This window comes from Silene latifolia, chromosome 10 (assembly GCF_048544455.1).
Source record: "Silene latifolia isolate original U9 population chromosome 10, ASM4854445v1, whole genome shotgun sequence".
In the NCBI taxonomy this organism is placed as follows: Eukaryota; Viridiplantae; Streptophyta; class Magnoliopsida; order Caryophyllales; family Caryophyllaceae; genus Silene; species Silene latifolia.
Genome location: NC_133535.1, coordinates 55,468,224 through 55,478,553, shown reverse-complemented (window position 1 = coordinate 55,478,553; position 10,330 = coordinate 55,468,224). Strand labels below are relative to the sequence as shown.

The 10,330-nt window shown below is 39.9% G+C and overlaps 1 non-coding gene across 1 annotated transcript; it reads left to right on the top strand.

The window, feature by feature from the left end:
- The first annotated feature begins 4,503 nt into the window (after positions 1 to 4,503).
- LOC141610132 (small nucleolar RNA R71) lies at positions 4,504 to 4,610 on the top strand. Its single transcript, XR_012528029.1, has one exon. It is a non-coding gene; the product is annotated as a small nucleolar RNA R71 (small nucleolar RNA).
- The last annotated feature ends 5,720 nt before the right edge of the window (positions 4,611 to 10,330 follow it).

Below are 10,330 nucleotides of genomic sequence, written 5' to 3'. Positions count from 1 at the left end.
GTACAATTTTATACAAAGAAAAAGGGTTCATGAAATATCTTACAAACGGTGGTTTTTGAGGTAGGACTCCACCAAACTAGTTCAATTTGTAGAGACTCTTATCCATAGAGCTCAAAGCTCTTAATAAAAGATCAAAAGCTTGTGAACAAGCTCCAAATAAGCATAAGTATGGGTTGCTCAATTTGAATATGAAACTTGGCCAAGGAGGCTTGTAGCATGCTCTTTTTCTTGGCTTCTCCTTAGCGTTAGAGCTTTCCTGATGCTTCAAATATATACACCCATGATTCTTGCCAAAACTAAGCATGAAGTGTGGTTCATTTCCATCCATGGCCTTCCACTTACCAACTTCTTCTTCAATTTTGGTGATGACGATAGCATTTGAATTTATCAATCCTTCATGAGTAGGAAGAGAATTTTCATGACTTTGATGATCGGATACCATAGGAGTTGAAATCATGGGTGCCAAATCTTCACAAGTAGCCTCACGAGCAATTTTCTCATTGAGCTTTTTCACCAAATAGCTCTTGTAAGAAACTTTGGCCTTTTGAAGAAGGTCTAACATATCCTCTTCAATGATCATTGGCTCCATGATAGGTGCCAAGTGGTCTTTATGAAGGATAAAGGAAGGGCGTTCTTCTTCATGATAGGGTATCTCAAATGCCTCAAGGATAGGCTCCTCAAGCAAGGTGATTTTATGAATCCCTCCTCTAGGCTCATCATCATTGTTGCTATCCTCACGTGAATCATAAATGGGGGCTTCATTTAGCTCTTTTTCCAACACCTCAACGTTCACATCAAAAGACACACCCTCATACTCACAAAGGTTAAGAGTATTTGGTTTGCTCAACCTCATGTCTTCTTCATCGAACACGACACTCTCATAGTCACAAGAGCTCAAGGAACTTGGCTCTTCCCACTTTTCATCTTCCATGTCAAATGTCACTACTTCAAATTCGCATTTATGCTCAATATCCAAAGAGCGGTGGTGAGTGTTTGCTTGGAATTCTTTTAATTGGGCAATTTGAATCCTCAACTCCTCTCTTTGGATAACAATGTCTTTAAGAACATTATCTTCTTTTCGGCTCTCTTCTAGCATTTGTTTGAAGAAGTTTTGTTGATCTCCCATCATTTGGAGAATCATGTTTTGAATGGGTTCATCTTTTTGTTGTGGGTAGGTGTGAAAGTGGTTGTTTTGTGGCAATTGAAGTTCATTGTGAAATGGGTATCGGGTGAGTGGTTGATGTTGATATTGGGTGTGGTAACTTTGGTGGGAAAAATTGGGGTAGTGGTTAGGATTTTCGTTGTACAAATAATAAGGTAGGTTTGTGTTGACTTGCTCCTCAATCTCCCCATACCCATAGTCATACTCAAAAGATCCACCACACACTCCATGTACCAAGCCTTCGGTCATCATCATAACTAGGACAAATATATAAATACAAACAAGGAAACTACAAGAAAACGGTAAAAACAATCCTTGAGGAACAAGTTCCTCAAGGTTAAAGCAAAATCAAAATAGACAAACAAGTAAGAACTTAATCACATAGCACCATCCCCGGCAACGGCGCCATTTTGATGTGGGCGAGGTCGTCACTCATCCAATCAAACACATTTATAATACTCAACATACAACTAGCTAGCGGTAAGTCGAGGTCGATCCATGGGACGGTGTGCTTTGGGTTCTAAGTCCATCTATCTCAATTTATGCTAGTGTCACAATTTGGTTAGGTTTGTAGTTGTGTCTAAACTAATGCAAGCAATATAATAAAACAAACAATAAAAGGAAGGATGTAAACAAATGGTTAAAAGTGCTAGGATATCATGGGGTCATAGGGGATTCATGGTGTTGATCATACAAACATGTTTACAAGGTTGCAAGCGATTAATGTTGTGGAGGAACCGAGTTGGGTTATATCTTACGGTTCTTAGGAAGGGTTGGGTCCCGGAGCCGAATCGATTAGATTGTACAACACCTACTAGTCGACTTACTTTCCTCCTAATCAACTTCTATGCATGGTCTAACAAGACTCGAGTTGGTTTATATCTTATAAGTCAAGTTGAGTAGATAAGAGATGGTTCTAAATGCAAGGATTCATAGGCTTAGCATTTCATCAAACATAACATGTGCATAAAGTTGACATCACAACAAGCAAGCAATTTAATCATGTGAACATATTAGATTAAGCATGAATCAATCCCATGTTGGTTTCCCTTAATTACCCACTAATCCTAGCAAGAGACTACTCACTCATTATCATGGAAAACATGTCATTAATGGTGTCAATCATCACAACAAGTATAAACATGATAATAGAATGAAGAAATGAACAATAAAGATTAAAGAGTAAAGGAATTATACCAACTTAAGATGATCCAAATAATAAAGCAAAGAGTAATAGAAGAACTTGATGATTGATGGAAGGTTGTCAATCTCCCAATAATAACCCAATAATCTTCAATTACCCAATAATAAACTTGAATAATAAACTTGAACAATAATTAAAGAGAGATTAATGTGTAATTTGTGGAAAGATTAAAGAGTAATTTATTCTAATCTACTCCTAATCTAATCTAAAGAAGGATTTTCTACTCTAAAAACTTGTTTTATAAAACTTGCTTCTTTTGATTATTACAAATGGGGTATTTATAGTGGAAATTAGGTGGATGCATTAGGGTTAACTAAGGGATAAACTAGTAATTACACTTTTGAGTTTAGAGCAGGGAGGAGCCGGTATTTTTCGGAGGAAGGGAGTCTTTCTTGAAAGCTTGAAGAACGCAATTTTTTTGGGACAGAATCCGGGCGGATTGGTGTCGGGACGGGCGGATTGTAGCAAGGGAATCCGAGCGGATTTGGAGCAAGACGCTCGGATTGTAGCAAGGGAGGAATCCGAGCGGATTTGGAGCAATCCGAGCGGATTTGGGACAATCCGAGCATCTTCACGCAGGACGCGCGGATTCTGTACAGACTTCTTTGTTTGAGCTCGGATTGTAAAACGGACGTCATTTTCTCATCCGGACTCCTATTGGAGTGATTCAAAAGCCTAGATCGCTTGTTTTTTCGACGCCGTTCCATCTAGCATATTTTCAGAGCCAAAGGAGCAACTCTTGGTTTGCGTTCCGAGCAATTTTCTTCATGAATGGCCTCCTTGCTTTTCCTCCTTGCTTTAAACCTTATGACCCTTCTATATAATCTTTATTCTTACGTCATTGGTCATCATTCTTGCCTCCTCTTCATACTAGTCTATCTAATATCATCAATAAGCTCCCAAATATGCACGAAAGACGGGAATTTCCGCCTTATTATCTCCTTTTCTACAAAACATATGAAATGCGATAGAAAAGCAAATAGGAAGGTTTTGACGGATAAAATGGCCATAGAATGTTATAATAGTATGCAAAATAGGCTCAATTAGGGGACTAAATGTGCGCAAATAATGGTCACATCAACGACTTAGAAAAGGAAGTCTAATCACAATGGGCTCCTTCTCCTTGACTTTGTCTTCATTTTTCTTTGAAATTTCTTCTTTTGATGGTTCTCCATCTTTGGAGTTTTGCACAATTTCTTCTTTGTCACTAGCTTCCACAACTTCATCCTCAACTTGCTTCTTCGGTGCTTCATACCTTGTACCACTTCTCAAGTGAATGGCACTAACCGTTTCATGTTTTGGGGGAATACTTTGAGATGGTAATTGCCCCTTTTATCTTTGTGAGTTTGAAGATGCTAGTTGAGTCAATTGGGTTTCCAACATTTTGGTGTGAGCTAGGATGTTGTTGATGGTGATTTCTTTTGCTTGACTATCTTTTTGCATTTGAGTGAAAAACTCTTGTTGATTCTTTTGCATTTGGAGGACCGCTTTTTGAACATCAAAACCTTGGTCATTTTGTTGATTGTATGGAGTTTGATTTTGGTAACTTTGGTTTTGGTTGTAAAAGGGTCTTTGATTTTGGGTTCTCATGGGAGGTGGGGTGTATGTTGGTTGAGGGTTTTGAACATTTTGGCTTTTGTATGAGAGATTTGGATGGAATTTGGTGTTTTCATTGTAATAGTTTGAATAAGGGGTACCACTCTTGTATGCTTGGAAAGCATTCACTTGTTCATTTGTTCCCCTACATTCACTTTGGTCGTGTCCCAAAGTTCCACAATTCTCACATATCCCACTTGGGATTGATGAAGATGTTGTCATGGCATTAACATGATGCTTTGGTGATTTTGAGGCTTCTTCAAGTCTAGCCATAGCTTTTTCAAACTTCAAATTGATGGTATCAATGTGAGCACTAATTTGAGCACCCAATTGAGTAATGGAGTCCACTTCATGCTTTCCTCCTCTAGTAGCCTTGCGAGGTCTACTATATTGTGAGTTATGGACCGCCATTTTCTCAATTTTGTTCCAAGTTTGATTGTCATCAACTTCGGTGAACATTCCATTCGATCCCATGTTGAGAATGATCCTTGAATCTTCATAAAGACCATTCCAAAATTATTGTACCAAGAACCACTCGCTAAGTCCATGGTGAGGACATGAGCGACAAATTCCTTTGAATCGCTCCCAAGCTTCATACAAAGATTCTTCATCTCTTTGCTTAAAGCCCGTAATTTGAGCTCTTAGCATGTTAGTCTTTTCCGGTGGATATAACTTTTTGTAGAAAACTAGAGCCAACTTCTTCCAAGAATCAATTCCGAGAGTAGCCTTATCAAGGCCTTTCAACCATTGTTTCGCGGTGCCAATTAGAGAAAAAGGAAATAAGACCCATCGAATTTGGTCTTGAGTTACACCGGTTTGAGAAATCGCATCACAATAGTTACAAAAAGTCTCCATATGAGAGTGAGGGTCTTCACTAGGCATCCCCCCAAATTGGCTTCTTTCGACTAATTGGATAAAAGCGGATTTGGCAATAAAATTTCCGGTTAAGTGTTGTGGTGTGGGAGTACCATTGGGTAGGTTATCCTCGGTGGTTACGGAATGCGATGAAAACATAGGCATTGTGGGTTGATTTTGTGTTGGATTTTGTGTTGGGTTCTCCTCACCTTCTCTTGCAAAAGGGTTGATGAACTCAATAGTATTTTGTTGAATATCTACAACCTCACCAATACCTCTCAAAGTTCTCCTAGCAAGTCTTCTATTAGTTGTCAAAGTCCTTTCAATTTCGTGATCAAGGGTAACAAGTCACCTTGTGACCTTCTAGACATGCAAAATATAAAACAACTCGAAAATAATTAGAACAAACCTTGAGGAGTTTTACTTCCCCAAGGCAAAGAAAGACACAACTAATAACAATACAAGAAAATCTAAATCAAGTTAACACTGTCCCCGGCAACGGCGCCATTTTTGGTCGTGTTCCCTCGTGGGGTTTAGTATTCAGTACTTGTCGTTAGGAGCACCTAGACCAAAACACAATTTATAACTTCACAAACAGCTCTACAATTAGTAAAAAGGCAAGTAAAGGTCAGATCCCAAGGGACGGGAATTGAGATGAGATTTCTATTGCAACTAGCGGTGTCTAAGGGTGTCACAATTGGGGTTTGAAGTAGAAGATCACTAAACTAAATAGCAATGAGAGTAAACAAGCAAGATGAATTAAAAGGGATGTAAATAATTGATAAAAGGCACTAGGGTGTCATGGGGTCATAGGGGATTCATGGGAATTGATCATACAAACATATTCTCAAGTTATAAGCAAGCAATTATTGTTGTGATGGATCGAGTTGGTTTATATCTTACAATCTTAGGAAAGTTTGGGTCCCGGAGCCGAATCGATTAGATTGTACAACACCTACAAGTCGACTTAATCTTCCCTACTCAACAATATGCATGGTTTAATGAGACTTGAGTTGGTTTATGTCTTACAAGTCTCATTGAAAAGATAGGTGATGGGGAAAAAAATGCAAGGATTCATAGGCTCACATTTCATCAAACATAACATGTGCATAAGTTGAGATCACAACAAGCAAGCAAATAAACTATGAAAGCATATTAATTTAAGCATGAATCATTCCGCATGTTGGTTTCCCCTAATTACCCATTAACCCTAGCTAAGGGAACTACTCACTCATTATCATGTTGAACATGCTAGCAAGGTTGTCAATCATACCAACAAAGTGAAACATGATGAATAAATGAAAGTGATTAACAATAATTAAAAAGGGATTAAGAGAATTATACCTACTAATGATTCCAATAATAAAGCAAAGAATAAAAGAAGTACTTGATGCTTGATTGGAAGGTTGTCAATCTCCCAATAATAACCCAAATAATCTTCAATTACCCAAAATAAACGATGAACAAGAGAGAGATTAAGGAAATAAAACTTGTATTAAAACTTGATTAAATGTTGATTACAAGATTAAAGAGATATTTGATTGATATTAACTACACTAAAGATTGCTAAGAAGAACATGCTCTTCTAATTAGACGAATGGGGTATTTATAGTGGGGATTAGGTACATTAATTAGGGTTTACTAAGGGCTTAAATGACGATTAAGTCCTTAAGGAATCGCCGGTCTCTAGGGAGACTCCGGTCTCTTTTTCGCCGGTCTTAGAAAAAGATGTGCATCCTTCCTTGAAGCTTGTAGAAGACGAAATGGTGCTGTCTGGGAATCCGGGCGTCTTTAGCATGGGACGGGCGGATTTGGCAGCTTCTGGACGGGCGTCCAGAGGGTGAAGACGGGCATCTTCTGGGGATTCTGCCCGGGCGTCCAGCTGAGGAAGACGCTCGGATTGTAGTCCTTGGACGGGCATCTTCAAGGCAATCCGCACGGATTGTCAGGCAGTTTCGTTTCTTCTTCTTTTCATCCTTTTTATTCATAAAATCCTTGAGGATTTCCTCGGGGATGCAAGGATCTTTTCTCATCATTGCCCATCTACTATAGTATGTACAAAGGCCTTCTAATCTTGTCTCTCCTTGATGCTTGGTCATTGAATTCAATCAATTTAGCCTCATTTTGCCATGAAAACGCAAGGTTTGCACTCCTTTCCTACCAAGGACACAAAACCTCAAAGAATATGCAAAACAAAGAACTAAAGAAAATAAATGACCCAAATATGCACTAAAAAGCATGGGAACAAGGATAATTAGGGGACTAAATATGCTCTAATTATGGTCACATCATTAGTATTATATAAAACGCGTTAATCAGTTTTTAATTATATTTTTACAAAACCTAAACACTCAACGACGCTCTAATCCTCCCAAATCTCTCCCTAGTGTTTGTGATCATTAGCAAGGTCTTTCATCTTTTGTTCTATCGTCGGTAAGTTTTTATTTTTCCCTAAATCCTTTGATTAATCTTTAGAGGTTTGGCTTGAATTGTGAATTGGGAAAATGGGGGTTTTTGCTTATGGTGATTGTTGTTTATGTGATTGTGTTAGGTGGAGACTTCATAGAGGAGCCGTTCTAGATTGGCTTTTTATATCTCATGCAGTTGTGCTAAGGTAGTGTTTCCCTACTCAGTTCCTGTTTAATTGATTTGAGATTTGTATTGTATTGTGTACGATTGTTTGTTTGCTGATCTTTGTGGAAATGTTTGTGTTGCTGTTGGTGTGGTGATGGTGTTGTGATGATTGTGGTGGAGTCACAAATGGGAGTGGCTTCACACCCTACTTCGCCCTCCGTGGAACCCGTTACGGGAGGGATGTGCACATTAAAGGACAAGGCTTTCGCTTGTTGATGAGCGGGGCTTAGGTGGGGATTTGCTGCGGTCCCCCACTGGCGGTGAGGATTACCTATTGCGATGGGTAATCTGGCAGGGCTACACACTTTGGTGTATAGTCGGTTACTGTGTGAGTTTGAGAGACGGGAGGAGGATGATGATCAGCTGGTTAGTTTTTGTGTACTTGGGTTACTTTGATTATTCAGTAACTGACCCCGTTCTTGTTTTATAAATCTGTGGTGATCCATTCGGGGATGGTGAGCAAATTGTGAGAGGTGATGCAGTTCTTTAGCTATGGGATAGTTTACGGGGAGTCATCACTCGAGTCTAGCTTCCGCCGTCAAGAGACTTAGTTTTCATTCTTTGTAGTTGTTAGACTTTTCACAGTTGTCCTTTGGTTTGGCTTTTGGAAACATGTAATCGTTTGACTCAGTTATACTTTAATAAATGTGTTTTGGATTGTTAACTTTGATATACTAACCTCGGGCAACCGAGATGGTAGCAGTCTTTCATGCTGGGGTAGTCCTTGGTAAGGTACCTTAGTATGAGGGGGTGTTACAGGATGTTGCTGGCCTTCTTGTTCTGTTACCAGGACTGCACTTACTACTGTGTAAGTGACATATAGATATACTGACAGGGGTTCTCCCTTCTCTGGTTTAGCCAGTAAAGGTGGAGATGACAGGTACGATTTTGAAGTCCTGAAAGGCTGCTTCATGCTCAGATGTCCAATGGAACTGTTTATTTTTTCTGAGCAGGTTGTAAAATATTTTACACCTTTCGTAGAATCTTGATATGAACTGGTTCAGGGCAGCTACCCGGCCTGCCAGTTTCTGAATATCCTTGGAAGACTTGGGTGACTGGATTTCCAGGATGGCTTTTATCTGTTTAGGGCTGGCTTCTATGCCTCTTTTCGTCACCATGTATCCAAGGAATTTGCCTGCAGAGACTCCAAAATGACACTTTGCAGGGTTGAGTTTCATGTTATATCTTTCCAATATTTGAAATGCTACTTCCAAATGCTTCACATGATCTTCTGCATTCTTAGATTTTACTACCATGTCGTCTATATAGACTTCCATGATATCACCTATTTGATCCTTGAACATCATGTTGACCAGGCACTGGTACGTTGCCCCTGCATTCTTCAGGCCGAAAGGCATAGCTGTGTAATAGTATATGCCCTGGTCTGTAATGAATGCAGTACTTTCCTGGTCGGCAGAGTGCATCTTTATTTGATTGAATCCAGTAGAGGCATCCATGAATGTCAGCGTCTCATGCCCTGCTGTGGCATCTACCATGGCATCAATATGTGGCAGGGGAAATAGATCCTTAGGGCATGCTTTATTCAGGTCAGTGTAATCTACACAAACTTTCCATTTACCATTCTTTTTCTGCATAACAACCACGTTAGCTAACCATTCAGGGTACATTACTTCCCTGATCATTCCCATATCCAGAAGTTTTTCCACTTCTTCATTAATTATTGCATTTCTTTCCGGTGCAATTTTTCGTCTTTTCATTGCACAGGCTTAAAAGATTGATCAATGTTAAGTTTATGTGTAATTATATCAAGCACTAATTCCTATCATATCAAAATGAGACCAAGCAAACCAAGATGACTTATTTTTGAGAAATTTTACCAGTTCTGGCCTGACACAATCTGGGGCGTCAGACCCTACTAGAACATACATATCAGGATACTCAGGGACTAGGATTACCTGATCTGTTTCCATCCTGGATGGTGCCACATAAGTGCTCCTGACAGGGTACGATAATTGTTATGCGAGGGACATACCTGCCTTGGATGGCTTCAAGGCCGCTGTATAGCATTCTTGGGCTGCTTTGTGTTCTCCTTTATTTGTGGTTATGCCCCAGTCTGCTGGTACATTGAGACATTAATGATAGGTTGATGGTACAGCCTTGACATTATGGATCCACGGTGCGCCAGGATTGCATTGTTGGATGACAGGCAATCCAGAACTCCAAATTTCTCATAAGATGAGACTCCTTCAACGTAGGTTGGAAGATGAATTTCCGCTAATGTGCTTTTGGTTTCTCCACTGAACAACACCAAAACGCAGATTTCTTGGTGATTTGCTCTTCACCAATATTCATGGCTTTCAATATATCGAGCATGATCACGTTCACTAAGCTGCCTCTATCTACTAGGATCCTCCTTATTGTACCAGTTCCAATCTGCATAGAAATTACCAGGCCGTCATGATGAACATCAGGAATTCCCTGCAGTCGCAATCACTGAAAGTGATTGATGGAACATGATCCGGTTTGCAGGGTGATGTAGTCCTTGGCGTCCTGGCTATCTTTTTTTTGCTGCTGAACTAGTCAGGCCACAAATTTCCGATCCACCAGATATGAATTTTGCTTCATAGATTGGGGGTGGTGGAGGAAGGTTGTGGTCCTGCTTTTGCTCCTGGTTCTCCTTGCTTTGATCTGCATTCCTGCCCTTCGTCCTGATCAGGTCTTTTAGGTATCCGGATTTCAACAGGTAGGCCACTTCTTTCCTCAGGGTAAAGCAATCATCCGTCGTATGCCCAATGTCCGTGTGGAATTCGCACCAATTGGAGTTGTCTCTCCTAGGGTTAGGATTTTCCACCTTCCTAGACCATATGACTACTGATCCCATGTTGTCAAGTTTCTGGATCAAGCTTGCAATATCAACC